At 37.9% G+C, this 8,388-nt stretch overlaps 1 pseudogene; it reads right to left on the bottom strand.

The window, feature by feature from the left end:
- Positions 1-1,712: 1,712 nt before the first annotated feature.
- On the bottom strand, positions 1,713-3,728 carry LOC107097110 (annotated as a pseudogene).
- Positions 3,729-8,388: the final 4,660 nt, after the last annotated feature.

Genomic DNA, 8,388 nt, shown 5'->3' with positions numbered 1-8,388 from the left:
GCAGTCCGACATTGGAAATTAGCGGTCGTAATTCTCAAATTATCCATAATTTATAAGCCTCGCCACCCCTACCTCCAACTGGGGTGGCAGCAGGGGTGGTAGGGCTGTCATTTAGGGTGGCATTTGCCACCCTATGCCACCCCAGTAGATCCGCCTATGTTGGTAAATGAATTAGATTTACGTTTTCATTTAGTATCAATATGTCCTCTGTAGAGATTGATAAATATCATACATTATGTAGGACAGAGTTTGTTGTGGAGTGAAAATAAAATACATCTAGGAAGCTTGAATTCTGGAAAAACATTTTTAATGGAGATGTTTTCCCAGTAGGCAGGATCAGCTTCACTTTTAAAAGAGAAACTGTGCTGTTACTTTTAGTGATTTGATTTAGAGTTAAGGAAAGATAAAGATAATACCTTTGTTTTGTAGGAAGACAATAACTTCTATCAAGGCAATTCTTTTTATACATTTTTTTTTTACCCGAGAAACACCCTACCTGGGCTGGGTCAATTTTAGATATCAAGAATTTATTCAATGCCCATTCTCAAGGTTTAGAATAATTCTTTTACATCTGGTCGCAACTTAAATCTGATGGCTCATAGTAAAAACAGTTGTTTTTAGCTGTTATGCAAATCTATTAAAGATGTTAGTAATACAAAATATTAATTCTTAGATTATATCAAACTTTATCAGGAAATTAAGGACAGTGGAAAATGCTTCTTTGGTTTTTTTTTTGTTTTTTTAATCATATGGTTCCCACCAGGATATTTTGTGTATGGATGTTGTGCTGTAGATTTCTGTTTTTCTAATTTTTAATTTTCTAATTTTTGTTTCCAACTTTTCTCTGTATTGAGCACTTTTAGATTGACCCTTTGAGATGTCCTGCTGATCTGCCTGTAGTCATGGTGGGTGGGCATATAATACATTTTATGTGACAGAATAAAAAATGGACCATCTGCCCTTTGTAAGGATCCCAGTTTTGTGTTTGTCTGTTTGTCTTGTCTTTTGTGTTTCTCCCTTCCAGCAACAAATCATCTCCTTCAAGATTAATTTCCCACTGAGCTTGAATCTAACAGTCTGTCTTCCCCTTGTCTTCGAGTTTTCGGCTGAGCAGAGTTCGGAGGAACTCTGCACCGAACTCAAAATAACCTTCAATAAAACCCGTTGAACTTTATTCTGTGTCTCTCTGTTTGGCTTCGCTGCATGTGGGTCAGAGCCTCAGAAAAATCATGACGCCCTTTTGGTTTGACAAAACAGCTGTTTTTTAATCTTTCAGAAAACTTAGACCTCACCCCAGCTGATGGGGTGGGAGTGCATGTTCATCTGCCTGCAAGCACACCCAGAGTGAGTCTCAGTTGATGACATATTCTGAAAGGCATGAGTTTTATGTTTTTATAGTTCTTGACTCATGAAATATGCTAAAAAAGAGTCATGTTCGATCATTACCAGCAGACTGCTGTTCTGAGAAACGCTGATGTAGAAACCTGAACGATCTTTGGTTATATGAATCGATCTTTAGGAATTAATAATAACATTTAATCAGAATTGGAATTTTTAACTTTTTTTTTTTATAACACAGCCCTATCACAAATCACAATTTGTGTACCTATATTTCCTAATCTGAATAGATAAAAACAGTTTTTTTTAAATAAGGAGTGAAAGGAAAAGTTTTTCATAAATCAAAATCCTTCTGCTTTATTTCTGATCTTTGCACACTTCATACGGATTTGAATTTACCTCGATATAAGAACAACATTCAGTAGAGGGCATGTGTTTAAAGGCAAGGAAAGGGAAGACAAGTTTAATTGTATAAGACAATTCCATTCAAGAACAGCTCAAAATGCTTTACATGAATTGGACAATAAAATTGAATGAAAATAAAAGCAGATTGAAGAAATGAAGACAAAACATGATAAAAGCAGGTAGTAACACAAAAAAAACACTTGGACCACAAACTTATTGTAATGATACCCCAGTAAACAAATAAAATAAATAATAAAATAAATAAATAAAAGAACTCAGGCTTTCAGCACATTTACAGTTTTCTGGTTTTTTTTCCAGATAGGTGAAGCTTAGGAACTAAATGCTGCTTCTCCATGTTTGGTTCTAGTTGTGGGTGAACAGAGTAGGGTTGAACTAGAGGAGCTGAGTGGTCTGGGAGTTTAAAGAAACATAGTATTGCAGGAAAAAATTATAGGTTTCACATGTCATTTCCCTTTTCTGTCTCTATATAAATTCAAGGAAATTGAATTGATTGATTCGAAGCTGAATTAACTTATTTCATTCGACACTTCAGTGTCTTCCTTACCTATTTTATGTATTTTTCTCTGTTTATTGTCACTCATGGTCAGCGTCATATCTGTTACAAAACATCACAAATATTTTCTATGATCATCATTAGGATTTCCGACAGTTTGAGGTTTATTCACTGGTTTATTCCCAGGGATGTCAGGAACTCTGTGATCCTTCTCTGTATTTCAGGGTCCCTGGTTCTTTCTAAGGTCTTCTTCAGTTTATCGATGCTTAACTGTCTATAAACGGATTCTTCTTGAATCTCTACTGCCATCATGTAGTATTCAATAAACCTGCATCTATCTTTCTTATTGCAGTATAAATGGCTGGCATAATATTTGTAAAGCATCTGTTTTTCTGCTGGATCCAGATCTTCTCTGTCTAGAAGCTCTCTGTAAATCTGGTCAGCTTTCTCTATGTCTACCTTTGAATAGACGTCTGCTAGAGATATTGTTTCTTTCAGGGAACATTCAGGATAAGCATCAATCACTTCTTCCCACATACGGATTGTTTTGTCAATTATTCTGGGATCAGGATTGTATTGCTGAGAAAATACCTTCATTGTGTAGCATTTTGCAGCAGACCTCTTTACAAAACGTGAATCAGGATGTCTCTTCAAGACCTATTTCAATGGCTTCGTCTACAGATATGTACTCTGTATACAGCTTCATTAGAAGGCTGATCCCACAGTAGTTGTGCATTGGCTTTTCTAGAATCTTTACAGCTAAATCATTTGCTTCATCCTGAATTTGTTTTCTCTTTGCACCTTGTGCATCCAGATAAAGAGCAGCAACACATAAGTTGTCTGGATCTCGTTCTGTGGCAGATTTAACTATTTCCAAGACATAAGGAGTCATGTCCTTCATGTAAGCTTTGAAGGGACCTGCTGATAATATGGCCCAGCTGGTCTGCCATTCCACGTTGTCTGGCTGCATCCTCACGGCTCTCTGGAAGAGCTCTGCAGCCTGCAGCTTCTTCTCTTTGTCAAACTTCATCAGGGTCCAGGCCTTCTCAGCACAGACCTCTGGGTGGAGCTCTTCCTCAGGTGGAGCTGGGTATTTTCTCATCAGAGCTTCAACCTTTGACAGGTAATCCTGACTCTTCTCATCTTCACCCATATGATGGTGCAGCCAAGCCAGATTCCCAAAGTTCACCATCAACCAGGGACCTTCATCAGAGTTTTTAAGACACTGGAAGGTGTCAGTGGCTCGTCTGAAGAACTTCAGGGCCTCTTCAGTGGAGCCCAGCTTGTACTGGATGAACCCCTGCAGGTTGTAGATGTGACCCAGCCAGACGTTTCCCTCATCAGTGGCGATGTCCTCCAGTGCATACCTGAGATAGTTCAGTTTGTACTTGGTAGGTTCTAGATTCCAGGTAAAGTAGCACTGCAAGGTCTTCGGTTTGGACTCCAAGGCCTCTGGAGAACTGATGAGAAAATCAAATAAAGTAGAAGAAAGAAGATTGATTAGATATGGGATTTTAATTTGCTTTTAACTTCTTTGAAATTAATTGTGTGATATATGCTTAAGAAGGATAAATACATTTAAAGAGAGGCAAGACATTATGATGGGAACAGAAAGTAAGATCCAACAAAGGTGGGGAAAATATCTAAAGCTGAGAAGTTTTCTGGATTAAAACATTTTTGAGCTAAATAAAACACATATCCTTCAAAGGAAAAAAGATAAGTAACTAAATTAATGTACAACCTTAATTAAAGGTTTTGTAATTCAGGGAATACAACCTTATTTAAAAATGTGAAAGAATAGAATGATTTTACTTTGAAAATACCAAATAGAAAGCACCAAAGCAGGAGAGAAAAATAAAGCAGAGGACAGCGAGTGTATGGAACAGTTGACCTGAAAAGAACCAGAACAAAATTAAAAGAGTCCTACAAACACAATGAGATATTAATATTCTGTTAGGCTTCTAATGTTTCTTATTATTCCATCACTTACTTCATTGTCCAGCAGTTTTCAGTGTAAATCAGTTTGAATGTTTGAGGATTTGAATGCCTCTCATGAAAGGTTGTCCTCGAAGGCTCTCAATCTAAGCTCAAAGACACTTTTATATGTTTGGACGTAGTTCCAGAACGTGACAGAGGCTGTTGGAATGGAAACACACCAGTTCAACCATTATGGGAATGGTTGGAACTTAGTTTCACTTTACAGAAGTAGAAACTTCACCAGAGAAGTAAAACTTAAGCTTCAGGTTCTGTCTTATTTATTTTTCCTTAACCTGAATGTCTATATAAAAAGCTGCCTATAATCCAGGCTGCAGCTCTTTTTTCATTAAATCAGAACCAGAATATTTCAGCATTGTTACCTTTGTTAGTAACCAGTCTGCTGCTTAGACTGGTGGAGGGCTTCCAGGTGGGGCTTAGATGGTCATACTTGTACTGACAGGAAGTAGAGTCATTAGTTTGATGAGAAATCAAGTCAAGTTGGGTTTGATACAAAATAAACCAATTTAACATGTAACTAGACCTCTGATTCGATTCTGCTTATTGATAAACAGCTGATCCAGAACCAGAGTCACCACATGGAACTTTACAACAAAACCTGCTCTTTATGGGTAGAAACATGAAGTCGATTTTAAAAATCATTCAGACAGATTTAGAGTCAGTCATTGGCAATCTAATATGATCTGCTTTCTGTTTACTCTTTTACCCTAACCCCTTACATTAGAAACATATGATTTCTGATTTTAATTTAACAGATTTCAGACAGGTTTAATATTGGAAATGTAATGGAATGTAAATAAACATACTTGTTGAAAGTATTTCTATATTAAACAACACTTAACCCCATGGTACTCCACAAGCAACCCTGTACTGTGAAGAAGATTTAATGTTAACATGAACAAACTGCAAAATGTCAGACAAATCAGATTTAAAACATCTGACAGAAAACCCTTCAAGGGAAGTTAGAAATGGAGAAATATGAACTGCTGTTAGAATTTTCATCACCAGACTTTGAACAACATATTGCTGATTATGTTGCATAATAGTAAGGAATTACAAAAGTGTTGCTTTGAAGTGACAAACTGACCACAGTTTGCTCACCTCAAGGCAGGATAGTTTTGATTTAACATTATAACTTATAACTGACTTACTATGCAGATTATTTCCTAAGTTTTTGGTCCAAACACAACAATTTCTGTCATGTCTAAATTTGAAAGATCTCTTAACATCCACCTCATTTTAATTATTTCTTGCCTTTTTGCATACCCAAATGGAAAATAAAAATTACTAAGGAACTGTAAGGCCAAATTACATGTGTGATACATCATTTGAAAGCTAATGCCTTTTAGTTTCTGAAAATCAAAATGGGAATAGTGTGAGTAAAACAGCCTAAACTGCATCAGTTAAAACATGACTCAGTTGTTTTTTTCTTCTCAAAAATAATACATCTTTATTGAATAGCAGTAACAAAGAAGTGCTTGATAGCAGGTATATGTCAGCCATATGGCACTTGAACTTCTGGTGTTACCAGCATCTACAAAACACTCCAAATGTCCAAAATTAGGCCAAATTTTGCTAAGTGCTTTACACAACACAGTATTTCCTGTCAACACAGTGTTGCCACAGTCTCGTTTGGACCGGCACAGTCTTATATAGACGCAGAGAGAGAGAAAACAACAACAGCTTTGTTTAAAAAAAAATACAAATATAAAAAATAAAACCGTGGATGTCTGGGGGACAGTGATTCACCTACATGTTATGAATGCTGGCGTACCATAAAGAATACAGTTTAGTTTGTGCCTTCAAGTCTTTGCCTATAGGAAGACGTTACATGGATATAACCTAACCGAATATCTTCAGAACAGCTCCAAATGGTTCAAAACTCATATGAGTGAGTAGAACATGATGTAATAACGTAAAATCAAGGGACTAATGTAAAAAAAAAAAAAAAAAATGGCATTCCCCTTTAAGTGGGATGCACCATGCTTAAAAATGTGCACCCCCGAGGGTCAGAGACGCTTCCACCACAGTCTCCTAAAATCCTTTGCGAAACACTGCAACAATTTCACCCATAAAATCACACTGTAGCATTTTGATGGCCACAAAGAATTTTTGAAGCATACATTTTTCACTGACATTTCCATCTAATGATCTAATTGTGCCCAATTATCCTGTTATGATCAGCCACTCTTGACTTTTTGCTTTTGTTTAGTTTTCACTGCTGCTGTTCCATTGATCCTCTGTTCACTTGCTGACACCTGCAAAGGAATAAATAGCTCAAACACCTCCCTGATGTGTCAGTCTGACGCCACTACTTCCTCTCTGACAGATCAGTCTGATATCACCATTGCTCCTATGCAGATTCAGGTAAGATTCTCCCGTTCTCCTCATCTCCTCATCATCTTCATGGCTCTATCACCGCATCTCAGGACTGTTAAACAGTTAATTTGCCCCCACTCTCTTTTCAGATTCCCCCAAAATAAAATAATAAGCAGTTTTTGGATTGTTCTAAGGGGAAAGTGAGGACTTTTCTCCTTTACTGACAACTCATTCAGCTCCCAAAAAGTCCTTAGCTGTAGAACCTGTAGTTCCCTCTCAGCCAGCCGTTCCACAGCCAGAATGTCCCTGTCAGACAGCTTTTCCTGACCTAGAGCCTTTTTAATGGACCAGTCCATGAGCCAGAGCCCTTTAGTGAGCCCACTGCTGATTCAGAGTCCTTTAGTGGGACCGCTGCTGAGTAAAATCAAATCAATTTATTTATATAGCGCCAATTCACAACACATATAATCTCAAGGCACTTTGCAATTCAACCAGATCATAGAGTCAAATTGATTCAAAGTTTTCTATCTAAGGAAAACCAGTTGATTGCATTGACTTATTGACTCGAAGGCAAACCCTCACACTAAGCATGCTTGTAGTGACAGTGGAGAGGAAAAACTCCACTTTAACAGGAAGAAACCTCCAGCAGAACCAGACTTAGTGAGAGTGTCCATCTGCTAAGGTCGACTGGGGTTCCAGCAAACAGAAGCAGACACACAGAAAGAAGCAGAGATACCAAGGCAACTGTAAACCAGCTCCACAGGCGGCCTGTCCAGGAAACACACAGCCAGGCAGACGAGCTCCAATCCAGCTCCAATGTTAAAGGATGAAAAGAGCACATCTAGCGAGTCCTAATCAGAGAAACAAGGCTGCACTTAAAAACAATCTGATCTCAAACATCTATAAACAAATGTGTTGATGGCAGCAGCACACTGATATTTCTCTCCAGGTTGATGTCACAGCCAAACAGGAACAGACCAGATGAAGGCACTGTGGTAAATGGTAAATGGCCTGCACTTATATAGCGTTTTTTCAAGTCAGGAGACTTGACCAAAGTACTTTACACTACAGTCAGTCGTTCACCCATTCACGCACACACACACACAATGATGGTGGCAAACTACATTGAAGCCACAGCTGCCCTGGGGCTCACTGACAGAAGCGAGGCTGCCATACAATGACGCCACTGCGCCCTCTGACCACCATCAGTAGACAATGCAGGTGAAGTGTCTTGCCCAGAGAGAGCATAGCGTTAGAGAATAAACTAACAAAGTGGGAGAATAGAGATGGATAGAAGTAGAATGATGAGAAAGGGGTCCCTATGTCCTCCAGCAGTCTAAGCCTATAGAGGCATAGAGATAGCTCAGGATAACCTGGGCCACTCTAACTATAAGCTTTATCAAAACGGAAAGTTTTAAGCCTAGCCTTAAAAGTATACAGGGTGTCTGGCTCACGGACTAAAACTTGTAGTTGGTTCCACTGGGGAGGAGCCTGATAAATAAAAGTGAAAGTGTTATATTGTCTTTTATAATTGTTAAAACTGATTTAATATTGGAACAAACTTAGGCTCATTCTTAGTGTTGTGTTTGTAGATGATACAAATAAAAAAGAAAATAGACATAAGGAGCTATTTAAACAGTCAGAAAGTAGGCAATATAGGATGATGATAAAAGGCTGTGTTATATTTAATCCTTTACTCTTAAAAACACAATTGTATAATAGAAACATTATAGGATTGAAGGAAACCCAGATATAATGATGCAGGGCAGGCTTAAGGTGAAGCAGCTGCCCTACAGTGTTGCATTATAGAAGAAATG

Source organism: Cyprinodon variegatus, unplaced genomic scaffold, assembly GCF_000732505.1.
Source record: "Cyprinodon variegatus isolate N-32 unplaced genomic scaffold, C_variegatus-1.0 Scaffold673, whole genome shotgun sequence".
Classification (NCBI taxonomy): domain Eukaryota; kingdom Metazoa; phylum Chordata; class Actinopteri; order Cyprinodontiformes; family Cyprinodontidae; genus Cyprinodon; species Cyprinodon variegatus.
The sequence above is the reverse complement of the archived record's forward strand: the minus strand, read 5'-3'. Positions and strand labels throughout refer to the sequence as shown.